General features: G+C 38.8%; 1 pseudogene; it reads right to left on the reverse strand.

The window, feature by feature from the left end:
- Window positions 1-11,609: 11,609 nt before the first annotated feature.
- Window positions 11,610-13,662, reverse strand: LOC118928971 (elongin-A-like; annotated as a pseudogene).
- Window positions 13,663-23,164: the final 9,502 nt, after the last annotated feature.

Genomic DNA, 23,164 nt, shown 5'->3' on the forward strand with positions numbered 1-23,164 from the left:
AGGATGTTTTGAAAATTCAGATTCTGACCCAGTAGTTCTGGGGTGGGGGATATATCATAAGCTCTTGTGTAATACTGATGCTGCTGGTAATCTTTGGGTAGCAAAGATCTGGGAATGGAGAGTTCTCCTATTCTATTCCAAATTTACTGTTTAATTAAAATAAGACTATCCATCCAATCTGTATTCATCATGTAAATCTCTGTCAGTTTCTGTTTTTCAACTTGAACATGGGATCCTCTAAAATGTGCTAAGGGCAAAAAAGCTCTGAGGAGCAATTGTTTAACTGTTTTTAGTTTGACCACACAATTAAAAACAAACAATAATTGGTATTAATGCACAAGAATGGTTTTTGGAAAGCCATAATGATTCACATATTTATGTGCACACACAAAATAATCTTGAAACAAGGTTTTATTTAGTCTCATGTCATTATATATACTTCTCAAAAGTTGTGACTTCATCTGTGTAAGACTTTTATATTAAAAAAATATCTACTATAAGTGTTAGCTAATTAATAAGATGGTTGACTAGGTTTTTAAATTAGTGTTGTTAAATGTCTTAGCTTTTATTAATTGCATGGGGCCCTAAAAAAACAGAGTAATTGAAAATTTAATTACATCAATGTTTTTCTTCAAAGAACAAAAGCTTATTAAACTTTAAATGTTCAAACATTTAAGTATCTATTGAAACACCAATAGCTATAAACAATGCACAGTTCTAAATACTAATTAAACAAACTCTAAATCACCATAATGCTAAGGAGAATTTTAAGTAACTCATGTTTTAAGTGCTCTGTTCTGTGCTTATATGAGGAAGGTTAACCACTTCACTGCTGACCACCACTGCAGGCTTGTGGGCATCTTTTTAAATGCTGTGGCTGCTGTGGAACCACATGCTTCCTATACCTGGACCAAGAATGTGAGACAGATCAGACAACCAGGAACATTGGTAACGTCACATTCCTACTCTTAGAGATGTGTTCTGTTTTTTTTTTTAACCACTAACTGAAAATATGAGAAATACATATGTGAATTTGTATATTTGATGTTTTGGGTAAAAAAATTCTTTCTTTCCTTTGTAAAAATAACATTTACTAGGTTTTATTTTTAAATACAAGAAGTATATATCTCACCCTCTGATAAAGCTTGTCAACATGAAAAAATTGATATAGATATTTAGGAGATTCAAGATAGTGGCATGAGAGGTGAGACAGTGAATTCCTCCCAAAACCACATATAGTGTGAAAATATAGTTAATACAACTAGCCCTAAAACAGCAACAGGAAAGAAGGCTGCACGAGACTGCATAGAGTCCTCAGGAACTGAGCAGACCTCATGAAACAGGGTAACATATGAAAGCATTGATCCAGTGGGACCCAAGCCCTTCCCCTATCTCAGCTCACTGGCAGGAGGAAGAGAAACAGAGCAGGGAGGGGGTGGAAGCCTAAGACTGATGAACACCCACCCCTGGAGGTCTGCTTTAGAGCACAGACCTATATTCTGTGGTGCTCTGGAGGTTGGTGCGGGTTGGGGAGCTGGGACAGGCAGAGTGCTTGAGAGAGTGAGATTCCGGCCATTTGTGGAGGACGGGATCAACATCCGGCCACTCTGGGACAAAGGAAAGGCAGGTGGTCTGAGAGGGTTCCTAGCAGTGAGAGGGCTGCTGAAAGGGCGGGATTTGGATGGAGCTTGCTACGTGGGAGAAATGATAGGTGGACAAGGTTGTCTGGGTGTGCTCTGCCCAGCAGGTTGGGAACTTTGAGTAGCTTCAGGTGCTCCATCCCCCTGGATGCCTACTCAGCTCTGAGGCCCCCCACTGTGACACGCAGCCTGCTGCACCTTCCTCCTGGCCTGCCGGCACCTGCTCGCAAAACAGCACTCACTGTGCTGGTGTCAGGCCAGCCAGAGGGAGACCCCTCCTGCAACAGCTAGAGACGCCAAGCACAGAGGCTTACAGCTGTGTGCTCATCCCACTGGCTCTAATACTGGAGACAGGCACTGCAGTGGGGAATCAGGAAACAGCTCTTTCCTCCCCCCAGGCACCAGTGCTGCTTCCTTACGACCACCAAACTCACTCCAGGGGCTGAGCAGCTCCAGAAACTGGAGCTTCTGGGCACTAGAGGGCACCACATAGAATTATGAAATGTCAAAGGAACCTGGTACAGATCAAAATCTCACAAACCCCAGAAAAGGGCCAAATGAAACTGAACTCACCAATCTTCCTGAAAGAGAGTTTAAAATAAAAATCATAAACATGCTCATGGAAGTACAGAAAAATATTCAAGAACTCAGGGATGAATTTAAGATGGAGATTCAATCATTAAGAAATTCCATATCTGAAATGAAACATACAATGGAGGGATTAAAAGCAGATTAGATGTAGTAGAAGAGATGGTAAATGTAATAGAAATTAAAGAAGAGGAATACAAAGAAGCTGAGGTACAGAGAGAAAAAAGGATCTCTAAGAATGAAAGAATATTGAGAGAACTGTGTGACCAATCCAAACAGAACAACATCCACATTATAGCAGTACCAGAAGAAGAAGAAGAGACAAAAAGGGATAGAAAGCGTTATTGAGGAGGTAATTGCTGAAAACTTCCCCAACCTGGGGAAGGAGATAGTTTCTCAAGCCATGGAGGTGCACAGATCTCCCAACACAAGGGACCCAAAGAAGACAACATCAAGACATATAATAATTTAAACGACCCATATAATAATTAATATGATCCCTAACATATGAGAATGGAGGAGGAAAAAAAGAACCTTTATGTTGTATTTGTAATAGAATATGAAGTGAGTTAAATTAGACTGTTAGATAGTAAGGGAATTACCCTTGAACCTTTGGTAACCACGAATCTAAAGCCTGAAACGGCAATAAATGCATATATATCGAAAATCACCCTAAATGTAAATGGGCTGAATGCAACAATCAAAAGGCAGAGAGTCATGGAATGGATAAAAAAACAAGACCCATCTATATGCTACCTACAAGAGACTCACTTCAAACCCAAAGACATACATAGACTGAAAGTAAAGGGATGGAAAAAGATATTTCATGCAATTAATAGGGAGAAAAAAGTAGGAGTTGCAGTACTTGTATCAGACAAATTAGACTTCAAAACAAAGAAAGTCACAAAAGACAAAGAAGGATATTACATAATGATAAAGGGGTCAGTCCAAAAAGAGGAAATAACCATTATAAATATCTATGCACCCATTACAGGATCACATACATATGTGAAACAAATACTAATAGAATTAAAGGGGAAATAGAATTTAATGCATTCATTTTAGGAGACTTCAACACACCAGTCACTCCAACAGACAGATCAACCAGACAGAAAATAAGTAAAGAGACAGAGGTACTAAACAACACATTAGAACAGATGGACCTAACAGACATCTATGGAACACTTCATCCAAAAGCAACAGGATACACATTCTTCTCATGTGCACATAGAACATTTTCAAGAATAGATCATATAGTAGGCCACAAAAAGAGCTTCAGTAAATTTAAAAAGATTGAAATTGTACTAACCAGTTTCTCAGATGAAACAAGAAATAAATTACACAAAGAAAAGGTAAAAGCCCACAAACACATGGAGGCTTAATAACATGCTCCTAAATAACCAATGGATCAATGACCAAATAAAAACAGAGATCAAGCAATATATGGAGACAACTGACAACAATAATTCAACACTGCAAAATCTGTGGAATGCAGGAAAGGCCATGCTAAGAGGGAAATATACTGCAATACAGGCCTACATCAGGAAAAAAGAACAAACCCAAATAAATAGTCTAAACTCACAATTAATGAAACTAGAAAAGGAAGAACAAATGAGGCCCAAAGTCAGTAGGAGGAGAGACATAATAAAGATTATAGCAGAAATAAATAAAATTGAGAAGAATAAACAATAGAAAGAATCAATGAAAGCAGGAGATGGTTCTTCGAGAAAATAAACAAAATAGATAAACCCCTAGCCAGACTTATCAAGAAATAAAGAGAGTCTACACACATAAACATAATCAGAAATGAGAAAGGAAAAGTCACTACAGACACCACAGAAATACAAAGAATTGTGAGAGAATACTATGAAAATTATATGATAACAAACTAGATAACCTAGAAGAAATGGGCAACTTTCCAGAAAAATACAACCTTCCAATGACCCAGGAAGAAACAGAAAATCTGAACAGACCAATTACCAGCAAAGAAATTGAATTGGTAATCTAAAAACTACCTAAGAACAAAAAGCCTGGACCAGATGGTTTCACTGCTGAATTTTATCAAACATTTAGTGAAGACCTAATACCCATCCTCCCTAAAGTTGTCCAAAATTAGAAGAGGAGGGAATACTTGCAAACTCATTCTAGGAGGCCAACATCACTCTAATATGAAAACCAGGCAAAGGAACAACAAAAAAAAGAAAATTACAGACCAATATCCCTGATGAACATAGATGCAAAAATACTCAACAAAATATTGGCAAATCGAATTCAAAAATACATCAAAAAGATCATTCATCATGATCAAGTGGGATTCATCCCAGGGATGCAAAGATGGTACAACATTAGAAAATCCATCAACATCATCCACCACATCAACAAAAAGAAGGACAAAACCCACATGATTATCTCCATAGATGCTGAAAAAGCATTTGACAAAATTCAACATCCATTCATGATATAAACTCAAGAAAGTGGGCATAGAGGGCAAGTACCTCAACATAATAAAGGCTATATATGACAAACCCACAGCCAACATTATACTTAACAGCAAAATGCTGAAAGCTTTCCCTTTAAGATCAGGAACAAGACAAGGATGCCCACTCTCCCCACTTTTATTCAACATAGTACTGGAGATCCTAGCCATGGCAATCAGACAACACAAAGAAATAAAAGGAATCCAGATTGGCAAGGAAGAAGTTAAACTGTCACTGTTTGCAGATGACATGATATTGTATATAAAAAACCCTTAAGACTCCACTCCAAAACTACTAGATCTAATATCTGAATTCAGCAAAGTTGCAGGATACAAAATTAACACACAGAAATCTGTTGCATTCCTATACACTAACAATAAACTAGCAGAAAGAGAAATCAGGAAAACAATTCCATTCACAATTGCGTCAAAAAGAATAAAATATCTAGGAATAAACCTAACCAAGGAAGTGAAAGACCTATACTCTGAAGTGACAAGACACTCATGAGAGAAATTAAAGAAGATACCAATAAATGGAAACACATCCCATGCTCATGGATAGGAAGAATTAATATTGTCAAAATGGCTATCCTGACTAAAGCAATCTACAGATTCAATGCAATCCCTATCAAAATACCAACAGCATTCTTTAATGAACAAGAGCAAATAGTTTTAAAATTCATATGGAACCACAAAAGACCCTGAATAGCCAAAGCAATCCTGAGAGGAAAGAATAAAGCAGGGGGAATTATGCTCCCTGACTTAAGCTCTACTACAAAGCCACAGTAATCAAGACAATTTGGTACTGGCAAAAGAATAGACCCATAGACCAGCATAACAGAATAGAGAGTCCAGATATTACCCAAAGCATATATGGTCAATTAATATACGATAAAGGAGCCATGGATATACAATGGGGAAATGACAGCCTCTTCAACAACTGGTGTTGGCAAAACTGGACAGCTACATGTAGGAGAATGAAACTGGATTACTGTCTAACTCCATACAGAAAAGTAAACTCAAAATGGATCAAAGACTTGAATGTAATTCATGAAATCATAAAACTCTTAGAAGAAAATATAGGCAAAACTCTTTTGAATATAAACATGAGCAACTTCTTCATGAACATATCTCTCCAGGCAAGGGGAACAAAAGCAAAATGAACAAGTGGGACTATATCAAACTAAAAAGCTTCTGCACAGCAAAGGACACTGTCAGTAGAACAAAAAGGCATCCTACAGTATGGGAGTATATATTTGTAAATGACATATCCAATAAGGGGTTGACATCCAAATTATATAAAGAGCTCACACACCTTAACAAACAAAAACCAAATAACCCAATTAAAAAATGGGCAGAGGATCTGAACAGACACTTCTCCAAAGAAGAAATTTAGATGGCCAACAGCCACATGAAAAGATGCTCCATATCCCTAATCATCAGAGAAGTCAAATTATAATTACAGTGAGATATCACCTCATGCCAGTTAAGAGGCCAACATCCAAAAGACAAACAGCAAATGTTGGGGAGGATGTGGAGAAAGGGGAACCCTCCTACACTGCTGGTGGGAATGTTAACTAGTTCAACCATTGTGGAAAGCAGTATGGAGGTTCCTAAAAAAACTCAATATAGAAATACCATTTGACCCAGGAATTCCACTCCTAGGAATTTACCCTAAGAATGCAGGAGCCCATTTTGAAAAAGACATATGCACCCCTATGTTTATTGCAGCACTATTTACAATAGCTAAGAAATGGAAACAACCTAAGTGTCCATCAGTAGATGAATGGATAAAGAAGATGTGGTACACATACATAATAGAATATTATTCAGCCATAAGAAGTAAACAAATCCTACCATTTGCAACAACATGGATGGAGCTAGAGGGTATTATGCTCAGTGAAATAAGCCAGGCAGAGAAAGACAAGTATCAAATGATATCACTCATCTGTGGAGTATAAGAACAAAGCAAAAACTGAAGGAACAAAACAGCAGCAGACTCACAGAACCCACGAATGTACTAACAGTTGTCAAAGGGAAAGGGACTGGGGAGGGTGGGAAGGGAGGGATAAGGGGGAAAAAGGGGCATTATGATTAGCATGTATAATGTAGGTGGGGTGGACATGGGGAAGGCAGTATAACACAGAGAAGACAAGTAATGATTCTATAGCATCTTACTACGCTGTTGGACAGTGACTGTAATGGGGTATGTGGTGGAGACTTGGTAATAGGGGGAATCTAGTAACTATAATGTTGTTCATGTAATTGTATATTAATGTTAGCAAAAAAAAATTGATATAGACTTCTGCTTTCAAATGTGACAAAGTAACTGGCACCTGAGTAGTCTTCCTGCTATATGCAACTGGAAAAACTGTACTAAGTATATGAATAATCTGTTTTCAGACATTGGACTATGTGATCATAAGACAAGGCCTTCCTCCAGGAATGAGTAATTGGGTTCTGGCACAGGAAGGAGATCTAAAAAGAGCACAGCACTTTTGCTGAGATGAAACAGAGTAGAGTTTGTGAAGACTCAGGGGTGGTTAGAATTGGGAGGGAAGAGGACCAGAGAGGAGGGAGCTATGGAAATAAATTCTTCCCTAATTCTGAGTCTTGGACTGAATGCTAAGCTGTTCATACACAGAGTAAAAATGTGAGAAGCTGGGAAAGACCAGTTAGGAGGGACCTGTAAACTGAACAACTACTGGTACTCACATAACATTGAGAGGGATTTGAATTCCAACCAACCTGAGTGGGCAAATCTTGTGGAATAGCAGGACATTTAGTAGAGATTCCAGGAAGGCCATACATTAAAAAGAAGCTAATTTAGCTCTAGAATAAAGGCTATTTTAGATACCTCTTTCCAAACAAAGCTTTAAAGAGAGCATTGATAGGATCATACTTACCTGCAAATAACTATCCACCGAAATAAAACTCAACACACTTTAAAAAGAGGACAAAAAAATCCAGCCATTCACAAAAAAGTGGCATTGAATAAAAAATTACTAGCAACAGTCATGAGAAATAGGAAAATGTGACAAACTAGGACAAAAATTAGTCAACAGAAATGGATCCAGAAATAGTAGAGAAGACAGAATTAGTAGACAAAGGCTTTAAAAATAGCTATTATAAATATGTTTAAGGATTTAAGGAAAACATGATTATAAAGAGAAAAACAAGATAAAAGAAAAATAAAATGGAACTTATGGAGTTGAAAAATACAGTATTTTAATTTGAAAAATTCATTGAATGGGCATAACAAGTACTTTAGACACTACAGAAGAAGACATCAGTGGATTGAAGAAATCACACTAGAAACATTGTGAGAATATAGAAAGAAGGCAGCCATTTGTGAGGCGAGGAGAGAGGCCTCAGGAGAAATCAAACCTGCTGACACATTGATCTTGGACTTTTAGCCTCTAGAACTGTGAGAAAATTAATTTCTGTTGTTTCAGCCACCCAGTCTGTTTTGTTTTGTTATGGTAGCCTTAGCAAACTAATACAGCCTCTGTTCTGAAAATCATAAAATATGGCTATGAGAAATTAAAGGAGGTACAATGTTCATGGAATGAGAAAATCAATATTGTAAGATGTAAATTCTGCAAATTGATCTACAGATTCAATGCAATCTCATGAAAAGCTCAGTTTGCCTTTTTGTATGTATTGAGAATTTGATTCTAAAATTTATGTGGAAATTTCGAATAGTGAAGAAAACATTGAAAAGATGATGTACGCTACCAGTTTTTAAGGGTTAATATAAAGCCATAATAATTAAGATGGTTTGATACTGGCAGGGGGATAGACAAATCTATCAATAAAACAGAACAGAGAGTTCAGAAATAGACCTACAAATATGTGGTAATTTGATTTTTTAGCAAGTTGCCAATGTAATTCAATAAAAAAAATGCCAGAGCAACTGGATAACTAAATGGGGGTGGGCATTTAGTTATCCCAGGGGTGGGGATGGGGTGGGAGGGAATAAAGCTTACTCTTATCTCACATCAAACACAAATTAATTGAAGATAACAATCCTACACTATGTAATGTACCTAATAACATGGCATCAAAATAAATAAATCAAAAACTGACAAAATCAAAAGGAGATATAGACAAAAAAACACAATCACAGTGATTTGTGTATGCCTTCCTCAGTATTGACAGAACAAATATGTAGGATATAAAAAAAATCTGTAGGATATAAAAGATTTGAATAACACAACATACACTGAGTCAGAAAACAATTCTCAGCTAATGTTAAAGGAAAAATAATTTAGAATACTGTTGTATAAAACTCAATGAAATTAAACTGGAAAACAGTATTAAAAAGTTATCAATAAACTTCCCATATGCAAGTAATACACTTCGAAATACTTATGGGTCAGAGAAAAATCCCAATAGAAATTGGAAAATATTTAGAATTGGATGAAAATGCTACACATTAAAACATGTGGGAAACAGACAACATATGACTGGAGGGAAATTTAAGTCCTTAAATGCATCTGTTAGAAGAGAAAAAGGGTAAATATTTAATGAATTAGTAACCATCCTGAGTAATTAGAAAAAGAATAATAAAATAAACCCAAGGAAGGAAATAATGCTTTTAAGAATGTAAAAGAAATGAAATAGAATCAAACAAGAGCCAGGATCAGAAAAATGAAGTTAGTTCTTTGAAAAGATGAAAAAAAAATTGATAAACCTTTGGTGAGACTGATGAAGAAAAAAAGAGAAGGCACAAATAACCAATGTCAAGAACAAAAAAGGAGGATGGCTACAGATCCTGTGCATATTTATACAAAAACAAGAGGATATTATGAACAATTATGCCAATAAATTTGAAAATTTAGATGAGCTGGACACATCTCAGGAAAACAAACTGACACCAAAAAGAAATTTACATGTATCAATAGTCCTATTGAAAAGAACTTGAATCCGTTATTTAAAAACAAAACCAGAAAAATGAGAAAATCAACTTTCCATGGGTTATCCACACTCAGATTTTTTTTAGCCCAAATTCCATGAAACAGTAAATGAAAATATAATACAAATCTTCACAATTTCTCCTATAGAATAGAAAAAGAAGGGACACTTCCCAATTCATTTCATGAGGATAGCATATCCCTCATACCAAAACCCTCTCAAGGACACCCAAGAGAGAAAAATAATAGGCCAATCTCACTCATTAATACAGATGTAAAAGTCCTAAACAAAATATTAGCAAACTGAATCAGCAATATGTAATATCCAGTTTCAATGTATCCCAGGAATGAGGCAATGTTGTTTCAATATTAGACAACAAGCAACATAGTTCATGTACTGCATTTCAAAATAAAGAAGAGAAAGCATCAGATCATGTCAACAAATGTAGAAACATGTTTGATAAAATTCAACATACTTTCCTTATTTAGAAATGAAAAACCAAAGAAACTCTGGCAGACTAGGAATAGAAAAGACCTGCCTTAACTCGACAAAAATGTAGCCACCAAAAGCCTGCAGAAAATATCACTGGTGGGTGAAATGTCGAAAGCTTTCCCTTTGAGATTGGGAAAAAAGACAATAATGCCTCTAATCCCCACATCTATTCAATACAATATTGGAGGCGCTACCAGGTAAGATTAGGCAAGAAAACAAATGACATCAGAATTGGCAAGAAAGAATTAACTCTGCCTGAATTCATGGATAATATGACTGTGTATGTGTAACACACAGAAAAAGCTTGGCATCTCGGCCTCCATACTGTATTTGTCTCCTCTGCTGCTTTAACCTTGGGCCAAAAGAAAAAGAAAAAAAAAAAAGGAAGAGGCTTCAGCTCGGCCCTGCATATAGGCTTATTCATCATCAAAAGAAATTTTGCTTATAGTTTGAGATTTCTGCAAACAAACCCTTACCCAGAACTTGCCTCCCCTGAGGATATACAGAAATGTGTATGAAAATAATGACTGTCCTGCCCAAGATTTATAAGACTATCGTGACCGAACCAAGGTCGAGGAGAGTCACCTAACCAAGGACACAGAGTTTCTCAGCTTTCCTCGGCCCCTCCCTGGCACCCAGTGTCTGCAGCCATCAGTCACCTCCTAACCTGCTCCCCATCTTCCCCCTTTCCCTAGCAAAGAAGAAGCTTAAAATCACCCCTGAGCTAAGATGGTGCTTTAGGACATCAGTCTACCATCTTCCCCATCTGCTGGCTTTCTGAATAAAGTTGCTGTCCTTGCCCATGGGCTGGGTCATCACAGAATTCTCTGGCTCTGGAGAGTAAACTGGTGAATCACCTTGTCTCTCAACTTACTGGCCTGCTGTGTGGCGAGTGGAACGAGCTTGGACTTGATAACATATGTAAGAAAGTCAAAAGCATCCAAAAGTAATTATTAGAATTAATAAGTGAATTTAGCAATATTGGTCAAACAAAATCAATATACAAAAATCAAAGGCATCTGTCTTTTAACTTTGTTTTTTATTTTAAAAATGTTTATGTTGTCAAATTTATCAGTGTTTTTAATTAATGACTTCTGGGTTTGTGTCCAAGAAGGCCTTATGTGCTCTGAGATTAAAAAAAAAAACTATGTCACCAACTTTTGTTTATTTGTTTATTCATAGAGTAAGTGCGATTTGGGGATCAGTTAATTAAAACTATATCTTATTTACAAAGAGGCTAGTTTATAACAGTAAAATTAATCTTGAAACCTTCAGTGAGACTGAGATTTTGCATACTCAGAATTCTGGATTCTCCAGGCCGGGAGGCAGTGGCCGCGGCGCAGTTTCCCAGGTGCAGCACTTGAAAACTACAGGGGTCTGAATCCAAACGTTCCCACGGAGCAAAAGATTCTGGTCTCCTTTGGAAGTCTCATCCTCTAAACCCCACCACCCTTGAGTTCCTGCCGGAAGATGCCATCGCCAGGGCAAGACCTCGCTTATCGTTGGGAGAATCGGTTCTTGTAGTCTTTCATTGCCTCGGCCGTCATCGGGGCAGTTTTCTTCACAGGTTTCCCGCTGCGCCAAGCGGGCACTGCTGGTGCTCCGGCAGTAACAGGCCTGCTTCTCAGGGGTGACGGTAACGCTCCCACCCGCCGGATTGCTGGGGCGAGCATGGCCGCTGCCTGTGGGGTAAGGAGTGGGCGTGACCTTGGCTTTTTCTTCCACCGCTACTCCTGTTTCAAGCTGTTCCTGCCTCATTTCAACAACCGGAAGGCGGCTTGGCCGTGGAGTTGAAGATGATCATCTTTGCTCGGCGATGGGACGTACTGGCTTGTGCAGAGCGGACATTCATGGTCTCTCGCAGTCGCTGCCCTCCGGCTTCCTGAAGCCGCAGGTACATCATCCGCCACGGCTCATACTCTTTTGGCTTTTCTTTCTAAAAGTTTTGGTGATAATGAATTTTCGGTAATTTACTTGTTTCTTTAACTAGCACATGATTGTATTTCTCCACGCAATATAGCTCATCAGGAGTACATATCTCCAAAAGGGGTTTAAGAATAGAATAGGGTACTCCTTCCACTTCAAAGGTGAGAATTGTGGTTGTTTTTAAGTACCCGGGTGCACTGCTCTTTCAAGGACAGCATTTTGTAGAGATAAACACACTTGGAATCAGAAAACTCCTGCATCCTAGAATTTATTCTGCTTCCAGTAAATCCAGCTTCTGTCTCTTTCTGGGGTGAAGATAGTGCTTTTTGCTTTGGTTGGAAGGAGAACATCAATTCAAAGGCAGGAAGTGGATGGTAATTGGCCTGTACCCTGGGTAAGGGGAGGGCTGGCTACACTGCTGATGCATCTGTGGGGACCTTTTCCAGCTTGGCCAAATGGGCTCCAGAGCCTGCCCTTTCTCTGACTTGTTTTCATTCACCCTACATAATTCCTGAACCAAGTCCAACTTTTCACTACTGCTTTTAGAATTCTTGTTTTTAAGTCCTTTCTCTCCAAATGCAGTGGCTGAGGTTTTCACAATCTTTTTCTTTTTCTTCAGAGGCTGGTCATAGTTGAGGTATGACTCAAAAGACATGGTGGGTGGCTCGAATTCTTCATCCATATCTGCTTTCTCAACTTCAGGGAGGGAGCCCACTGACTTTTACCAAAATCAGAAGCTTTTACTTTCCCTCCTTGAGTCTTTAGGTCTAAGTTGTCTAGACTTGTGCTATCTCGGGAGAGAGGCCTTGGGCTTTCCTCTCTGGAAAAGGCCTCGTAAGATTTCTGGCTGATCAAAGCAGGGGACTTCTCATGTCCCTGGACACTCACGGAGCGTTTGTCCCTGGAGGCAGATTGGTGTGCTGTGCTTTGACTCCCAGCTCCTTTTCCCTGGGGTGCACCTGGGTGTCCCTCCTGGCTGAGCCCCTGTCTGTCCTGAGAGGCATTAGAGTGGCCTTCGTCAGGCCTCTGGTGTGCAATGTGGGCTTGGCCAGGCGTCTGTGCGGGTCTCCAGGCATCTGCGGAGGACCCACAGGCAGTGGAGGGGCTGGGTCATCACAGAACTCTCCGGCTCTGGAGAGTAAACTGGTGAATCACTGTGGCTCTTCGTTCTCTTCTCTCTGTCTTCACCACCGTGGGACACTTGGTGGGGCCTCTGGGGCTCTGAGGACCTTCCATGGTTTTTCTGTCCGTGCCTGGGGCCATCTGTTGGGCCTCTGGAGGCTTTGCTGGAGGGTTCTTGGTTGTCACCCTCCGTTGCCTCATCCTTCTGCAGAGGGCCCCTGGGGCGCTTTCGGGAATCGCTCTTCTCCAAGTCAGGCACAGTGTTTCCTTAAGAGCCAGCTTCTTCCACTGGGCCACCAAGTTCCTGGTAAGGCTTCTAACGGACTCACAGTTGTGCAGGCGACTCACTGTCTTGCCAACCCCGGTCTCCGCGAGAATGGCTACGGAGACAGGCAAGGCAGAGAGCCTCTCCAAACTTTTCCACAACTTCTTCGGGCCAGAGTTGGCGGCCAGGCGGTGCCTCAGCTCCTCTATGACCTGGAGCACTGACCCAGCTGCCATAGCCCCCGGCTGGGCTGGGCTTTCGTCCCGGCAGGTACACTGCTCTGGAGAGAACTGGGCCTGCGGTCTGGGGGCACTGGGAAATCCCACTTCTGGTCCTCGCAGTGTGGAGTGACTGGCAGAAACCATCCACTTGGCTGGACTGACTTCTCCAGTGGGCAGCTGAAGATGGAATGAAGCCTCAGGTCCAGACCCTGACCTTATAATTACCAGCCACTCTCCCTGCCTCTTCCCACAGTGGCTGTAAGCTGGGCGCTGAATAAATCACTCGCCTAGGTGGTCCTCGATCACCCTGCCCCGTCTGGTCCCTAGTCACCAGAGATCAATCAGCAGTGACCACTGCTGTGTGCCTGCTGTTGACTATCTTAATTTGAGCCTCAACACAACCCAGCAAAACAAGTTATATTGTTCACATTTTACAGATGAGGAAACTGAGGCTTAGGGAACTCAAATTAACTTGTAAGAGGTCACACAAAAGAAGATGTGAAGCTAGAATTGGAATCTAAGTAGTTAAGTTCCAGCATGAGCTCATGCCTCTGAACAAATTGAGGAATTGGGGCCTAAAGAGAAGGGATTTTTAGGGCAATTACCAGTTATCCTAGAAGTGCTGAATTTTATTATCACTAAAAATAACCATTTAATAGACTTAACTTAAAATGTCAGCACTGATCCAAATTATATAAAGAGCTCACGCATCTCAACAAACAAAAAGCAAATAAGCCAATTAAAAAATGGGCAGAGGATCTGAACAGACACTTCTCCAAAGAAGGAATTCAGATGGCCAACAGGCACATGAAACGATGCTCTACATCGCTAATCATCAGAGAAATGCAAATTAAAACCACAATGAGATATCACCTCACACCAGTCAGGATGGCCAAGATCCAAGAGACAAACAACAACAAATGTTGGCGAGATTGTGGAGAAAGGGGAACCCTCCTACACTGCTGGTGGGAATGTAAACTAGCTCAACTATTGTGGAAAGCAGTATGGAGGTTCCTCAGAAGGCTCAAAATAGAAATACCATTTGACCCAGGAATTCCACTCCTAGAAATTTACCCTAGGAATGCAGGAGCCCAGTTTGAAAAAGACATATGCACCCCCATGTTTATCACAGCACTCTGTAAAATAGCCAAGAAATGGAAGCTACCTAAGTGTTCATCAGTAGATGAATGGATAAAGAAGATGTGGTACATATACACAATGGAATATTATTCAGCCATAAGAAGAAAACAAATCCTACCATTTGCAATAACATGGATGGAGCTAGAGGGTATTATGCTCAGTGAAATAAGCCAGGCAGAGAAAGACAAGTATCAAATGATATCACTCATCTGTGGAGTATAAGAACAAAGCAAAAACTGAAGGAACAAAACAGCAGCAGACTCACAGAACCCAAGAATAGACTAACAGTTACCAAAGGGAAAGGGACTGGGGAGGATGGGTGGGAAGGGAGGGATAAGGGGGAAAAAGGGGCATTAGGGTTAGCACACATAATGTAGCGGGGGGGGACACGGGAAAGGCAGTTTATACAGAGAAGACAAGTAATGATTCTATAGCATCTTACTAAGCTAATGGACAGTGACTGTAATGGGGTATGTTGGGGGGGACTTGATAATAGAGGGAGTCTAGTAACCATAATGTTGTTCAAGAAATTGTACATTAACGATATAAAAAAAAAATGTCAGCACTGATTAAACATACATTTGATTGGATCAGAACTGATTAGATCCTAGCCAGATCTCTAGGAATGCACCTGGCCCCACCCGTCACCCAAATCAGGAAAACCCAATGGTTATTCTTCCTTTATTTTTTATACTTTATTTTTGATCTCTTGAACAATTCCATAGGTATACATTGTGAGGTATTATTCAACTTTTCCTTCAGTTTTTTCCAGTTGTCTTAACATTATTTATTGAGTAGTCTGTATTTTCCCCATAATTCTAGGTTTTAAAGATATCCCAAGTCTTAGAATTTATTAATCTAATAATTCCTGACAGTCATTGTTTTCAAAATTCTTGGTAGTATACATTGACATTTCTACTATCACATGATTATATAATAATAAATCAAGTTTAAAGAAATTATAGGTAACAAATAGAATAAGTAAAATAGAAACACCACAGCCCAGATACACTAGGGTGTTAACCAAGGGTGAACCTTTGTATATATCCTTCCAGATCTTTTTCTCTGTGTGTATATACACATACATGCGCACACACATGTATATTTTATCAAAATGAAATCAAATGGTAAATACCATTCTTCAACCACTTAGTTCTCTAACCAGGGTCTAATTGAGGATCATGGGTGGTATCTGGTTGTTGTATCCCTTAAGCCTTTTAAAATTAGCACAGCTTCCCCCACCCACTACCTTCTCTATTTTTTTTTATTTTACTTTTCATTTTTAATGACATCAACATGTTCAAGAAACCATGCACTCAGTTGTTCTGCAGAATGTCTCCCCTTCTAGATTTGTCTGATGGCTTCCTTGAGGTTTTTACCTGCTGCTCTATCCCTGGCAAACTTAAAGTTAGTTCTAAAGGCTTCATGGGTTCAATTTAACCCATTAATGTACCGCATATGATACTGAGGACTTTGTATTACACACATCAGGAGACTGTGATCTGGCCTTACTGTATGGCTGTCTGGTCTCTCCATTGTGCAGCTCTGTTGCAACTAGAAAGTAGCCTGTGTGAGCATGAGCTTTTGAAAAGAACATAAATATAATTCCATCATCTCCTTCTGTGTCTAATACTGACGGCATGGTATGGAAAGTCTCCCGTGTTCAGGTAAACTTTACATGTCTCCAAAATCCCAGATGCTATACACAGTTCATATTCAGGATTAACAACAAATGCCCCTCTTCACGGAGCACTGTTCCTGTTAGATTTGAGCAGTTCTGACTTTGTATTAAATACAAGAAGTGCCTTTCCTAGATCTGTTGACACTCCTCTTGATAGTTCTAGTGCTTTGTCGAATTGTGCAGCATCTGAAACTTAGGAAGTTTCCTCGTAGAAACAGGAGGTAATCAGGAAACAAACAAAAAACAAATTAGAACCTATGGGTATATATATTCAAGCTTTTAAGTGAATATTAGATGCAGGGACTGTAAAATGGAACTATAATAAAAAACATTTGAAAGAAGAAATGCATCCTTTTTAACTGTTTCTTTTTTGAGATGGAAAGCTTAATGCAAAATTTGGATCTTATAGGAGAAATTGAAACAGCTCACGCAAATTAATCTCCATTGCACCCGTAAAAAAGAAATTAAAAGCACTAATGTTGCATGTGGTGTATATACAGTAACATTTCTTAAATATCTTCTGAGTCTAAAACTAGGAATGATATTCAATGCTTCCTTTTCCTCAGGCTACAGTATCCTAGGATTCAATTTTGAATCTGATAATGGTGGCGTTTTTGTTGCACAATAGCCCACAAAGGAAATGAAGGAAGAAGAAAACAGCCAGATTATTGAAGCCAAGACAAATGAGACACCTCAGCTAGATGTTCACTTCTGGGCCTCCTTTCTTCAGTAGACAGAAATTAATTGAGCACCTAATTGTGTCCATTTCAGGGACACACCATCTTTTATAATTTAACTGACCATTGTTGATGGCCTATTCTTAGTTTTTTAATTCAGAAGCCAATTGACTACGCTAATTTGAATGGCATGAGTGGAAATGTTACACATCTGGCAAACATAAACACTGCTAATCAACAAATTTATAAGACTACATTCTGTGTTTCAAGCAACAGCACATCTTAAATATTTAACACTAGGTATTTGAATAGTGTTTTTTTCTCTCTTCGATTCTTACTAAATCCTGAATTTCCATCAAACTTGTCTCAAAGAAAAAGTCAAATTATTAATTCAAGGTCCTGAGATGCCAAGTCCAAGCTGTTTCACAATCTGCCTTGTAAGAACACCATTTCTGAAGCAGCCTCATTACCAAACAGAGTTCTAACTCACTGAGCAAAAGGGTGTCGCTCAGTCCTCATCATCTGCCTTCAAGACCAGGACTGCTCACCAAACTTTGTAATTTCAGCCAAAACTCCCTGGAAATACTCTTTAGAGTTGGAACAGCTATAATTTTCTGGGAATGTAATCAAAACCCTGCACAGCCTCTCTGATAGGTTATTTATGTTCTTTGAAGAGTGCGGCCAATATTGCTCAGGCAGCTCCGGGCCTGGAGGTCCCTCCATCCCGAACGTTGGGGCCTTGCCTTCCTGCACAATTCTCAGCTACCAGGGGTTCACTAGGTCAGTCTTCACTGTTTAAACGACTTTCCAGAATTCTAAAAGCAACTTGAGGGAGGTGATTCTGACAAATCTTCCAGTTCATTTGTTAGGGTGACCTTAAAATCCCAGGCCCTACCTGTGGCTAATGGACAATAAGATTCCCAGGTTTCTCTGCCTCTTGAGTTACGTGACAGTGCAGGAGGGAGGCCGGGTCTGGGACGTGGGGATAGGAGGTGTGGTGTGGAGGAGGAGGTGCCTTTGCATGGGTCTTCCCCTCCTCCTGAATGAGAACACCTGAGGCCAGCATCAGTGTCAGGACGTGCCCCTGCCTCCCACCGTGTACCTGCGGAGGCGGGGCCGGGGAATCCCGAGGCCAGAGTGGCTCATCTGCCAAGGTGATGATAGAATTCCTTGGCAGAGACGTTTTCTGATCTGTGAACAGTCAAACTCAAGCTGATGTGTTTGTTTGCTGCTTACTTGCCAAAGCATTAAATGTAAACATTTCAAAAGTCTATGGATTAAAACTTAAGTTACTGTGCCCCATCCCATTCCTCTACCCAGAGGTACCTATGTATCTGGGTTTTATTCCTTCATTTTTCTGTGAGTGAAAGGTGTGGATATGTATTTGTGATTTTTCACTTTACAATGTCTCAGAATCAGGCAGATCTGCATATGCTCATATAGAAAGATTTCCAAGACATGTTAGTAAGTGGGGGAAGAAAGCAAGATACCCAACAATAGACATAAAATGATTCAATTTTCATAAATTTTAAGAAGTTTGTCAAATATATGTCGATATATTCACAAACCTCTCTCTGAACTGTTACATGAGATTAATAATAGTGGACAGAGGGAAGAGAGAAACTTAAAAAAATTTTTTAATTCAAACTTTCTCTCCCTGAGTGACACACTATTTGGGAGTAGGAGGAAGAGGGTGGTAAGGAAACATGATGTCTTCAAAATCTTTCCTTGTCCATATTTATATATTTATAGATCCATCTGATTTTTTTTTATTGATGCATAGCATTTCACAGTAAGGCTGTACCATGATTTATTTAACCACTAACAGACATTTAGGCTATTTCTAACTTGTTTGTGAATATAACTAATGTTGTATTAAACATTCTTGAACATTAGTCATTGTGCATATGTGGAGTTTTCTATAATATAGTATAACTGCTCTTCTATAGTATGAATTGCTAGGAGTGGAATTGCTGGGTTAATGGGTATGTGCATTTTTCATTTTGATAGATCCTGTCAATTTGCTTTGTAGATTGTACTGGTTTACATTTCCATCAGTTGCATCTGAGTATGCATCTTTCACACCTTGCCAACTCTGAATATTGTCTAGATAAAGTTTTTAAATTTTATGCATTTATGAAAATTTGAGATTCTTATTGCAAGATGCTTATTTTTGTTCAAATGAACTTAGAATATTAAGAATATGAAGGTGATTTCTTCAAGTTTTATGTGCTTTGCAAATCATGATAAAACCAAAATCATCTAAGTGTCCATCAATGGATGAATGGATGAAGAAGATGAGGTATATACACAATGGAATACTATTCAGCCACAAGAAAGAAACAAATCCTACCGTTTGCAACAACATGGATGGAGCTAAAGGGTATTATGCTCAGTGAAATAAGTCAGGCAGAGAAAGACAAATACCAAATGATTTCCCTCATTTGTGGAGTATAACAATGAAGCAAAACTAAAGGAACAAAACAGCAGCAGACTCACAGAACCCAAGAAAGGGCTAGTGGTCATCTCATAGCTCCTTCTTTCAAATCCTTTTGTTGTCAAAGAACCTTGCATACAAATGAGATGGATTAGCTTCATTTACAGTAGGACTGCAACTATTCAGAAAGGAAAACACTTAATCTCCTGGGAGACACGCTACTCCTGCTGAGGTAGAGGGTTGAACTTTTTGAAGGAGGACTACAACTGTGGCACATTAGTTTTGAGGGATTATAAGAGACACCATTCATTTGTTACTATATGAGGCCAGCTAAGACTGTCTGGTAACCGCAGTTGGATTTTGTTTGGTTTGGCACCCTGTTTTTGGCAGATAAGGTAGCAACTGGTCTACAGGGATGGAAGTCATGTGGAGGGCTGAATTCAGGGGAGGACTGACAGGGGGAAGTGTTGGCCTGAGGGCCAGAAGACTTGGGTTCTGTTCTCAATTTTTTGCAGGATTTTGAGCAAATCCCTTAATCTTTCTGGATCTCAGGTTCCTGAAACCAATGATCTCTAGGTAACTTCTAGACTTATGAAATTCTGAATAAAAACCCCAAGCATGAGTTTATACACTTAGAAACATATCCTATCAATCTTTTTACTGCTTGTTTAGGCTGAAGTTATATTTTTGTTTTGCAAACTTGATTTGGATTGAATCTTGTGATGATTGTCATAATTATTATGCAAACAATAACTTGGAACTACCTTAATTTCATGAAAGTACTTTCTCTCCTAATACACTAGATGGCACTATAGGCGAGACAAATAAAAAATCCGCCCCCCGCCCCCCCCCCCCCCGCCAAAAAAAGGAGAGACTTGACTACCAATGTTAATTTTGGTCAATATAGAAAGGCTTCAGTCTTCACCAAGGGTTGTTGTGTCAACAATCTTCAGAAAGATGAGTGAAACCTGCCAGTGTCAGACATCTTGATATCAGGATAATGTTATTTTGTAGAGTGACTTTCAAACTTTTTTACTGTGATTAACTGTAAGACATCTTAGATTGGGATCCAGTATGTACACACACACACACACACATGCACGCATGCACACATACATACAAACATGCAAACACAACAGAGATTTCACAAAGCAATTCTAAGCCTTCTTCCCTGTTAAGCATTCTGTAATAATTCTATTGCATTAAACCATGTTACTTGTAACCCTTTATGCTGATTTCATGACCTGTACTTTGAAAAAAACAGTTATCTAGTAAACCTATCAAGAAATATCAATCTCTACTTAGCACGTGGCACCATGCCAGGTACCATGGGTGACTTAAAGGAATATTTAATGCCAATTCCATTTTCTGCGAAAGAGAAGCGTTAACTAAGCAGTGGAAGCAGATAATTTAAGTGATGATTTTATGGAATAGCTGGATAATATCTAAACCTTTCCTGTAATATGAACTTCTGTTGGAGAAATTACATACTGTGGAACAAAAGTAGTCACAAAAAATAAATGCATATTCCATTCATACAGTGTTCAAAAATGTGAAAGCTAACCAGTATGTTTTTTAATGATGCATACGTAGTGGTAAACCATTTAAAAAAGGGAATGATTACCATAAAAGCCAGGATAATAGTTACCTTGGTGGGAGGGGGAGGAAATACCTGAAAGGAACACATGAGGGAGTTTCTAAGATACTGAAGGTGCTCTGGGAATTAACTAGGGTGGCATTTGTTTTTATTATTACTATTAAAAATGGTATGTCATACACTCTTCTGTATGAATTACATATTTCATAATAACAAATTAAAATAGCCAAAGATTACTGTACTTACCCTTCTTGATTTTTGTATTTCTTTTTGGTAGTTTGCTTCCCGGTTTGTTAACCCTCCCTAATTGAAGGGTTCTTTTTAAGGACAAAGATTGAAAAGTATCCAGTGTCATTTTTTTAGAATGCCCTATTATATGTTTTTAAAGCTTTTCTAATGTTCTTAGATCTGTCCTTGAGAATAAATCTGTACTTTACAAATAGTCAAGTCTGTTAAAAAGTATTTTTTTAAGCTGGATGAGGCATAACTTCAAATAACAGAATTATTCAAGAGCTGAGGTTGATTAAATCATGGTACATTCTCCACGATCATTAAAAGTCATGTTTTAGGAAAACTTTTAATGATTTGGAAAAAATCTACAAAGTGTTTTTTAAAAAGAAAACCCACAGGTTATGAAAACACATGAGAAGTCTGTTTTGTAAGAAGACTGAAAGAATGTAACCCAAATGTTCTATTTTTTTTCTTGTGCCTTTATACAGTGTTCCAGTTTTCTATAGTGGTCACATATTATTTTTGTAAATGTGGGCTGGAGGAAGATTGTGGTAATTAATCTACATTGAAGACAATTTTACAAGAGGAGTTTCAGAAATGTTTTGAGCAATGGAATAAAAAAAATGACCTGCCAAGGTGACTACTCTAAAGGATGATTCCATTTAAATATATTAGGGCTGATAAATTTGTTTAAAAATCAGTCACTACTTTTAAAAAAAAGACATTTTTAAGAGCAATTTTAAGCTCACAGCAAAACTGAGCAGAGTTCCCATATATTCCTGAACCCCACCCATACACAAGCTCCCCCAGTATCAATATCCTGCACCACATGAACCTACATTGACATATCATTATCACCCAAAGTCCACAGTTTACATAAATTAGGGTTCCCTTTTGGTGTACATTCTATGGATTTTGACAAATATATAATGACGTGTACCCACCATTATTGTATTATATAGAACAGTTTCATTGCCCTAAAATCCTCTGTGCTCTGCCTCCCTCCCTGTTTCCTAACCCCTGGTCACCACTGATGTTTATACTGTTTTCATAATTTTGGTTTTTCCAGAGTGTCATATTGTTGGAATCATACAATTTATAACCTTTTCAAATTGGCTTCTTTCACTTAGTAATATGCTGCTAAGTTTCCTCCATGTCTTTTCATGGCTCCATAGCTCCGTTCTTCTTAGTGCTGATTAGTATTCCATTGTGTAGATGTGCCAGTTTATCTTCCATTCACCTAATCAAGGGCATTTTGGTTGCTTTTGGCATTTATGGATAAATCTGCTATAAAAGTGTGCAGGTGTGTGTGTAGACACAAGTTTCCAGCTATTCTGGATAAATACCAAGGAGCATGATTGCTGGGTCATATGGTATGAGTATGTTTAGTTTTGTAAGAAACCACCCAACTGTTTTCCAACATTACTGTACCATTTTCCATTTGTACCGGCAATGAATGGGAGCTCCCATTGCTGTACATCCTCATCAGCATTTGGTGGTGGTAGTGTTTTGGACTTTACCATTCCAATAGGTGTGTAGTGGTATCTTCTTGTTTTAATGTGCCATTCTCTGATGACATGATGTTGAGCATCTTTTTGTATGTTTATGCCATCTGTGTATCTTCTTTTATGAGTTGCCTGTTCATGCCTTGTGCTCATTTTTAATTAGGTTGTTTGGTTTCTATTGTTGAGTTTTATGAGCTCTTCGTATATTTTGGATAACAACTCTTTATCAGATGTGTCTTTTGTAAATAT

This window comes from Manis pentadactyla, chromosome 6, assembly GCF_030020395.1.
Source record: "Manis pentadactyla isolate mManPen7 chromosome 6, mManPen7.hap1, whole genome shotgun sequence".
Taxonomy (NCBI): domain Eukaryota; kingdom Metazoa; phylum Chordata; class Mammalia; order Pholidota; family Manidae; genus Manis; species Manis pentadactyla.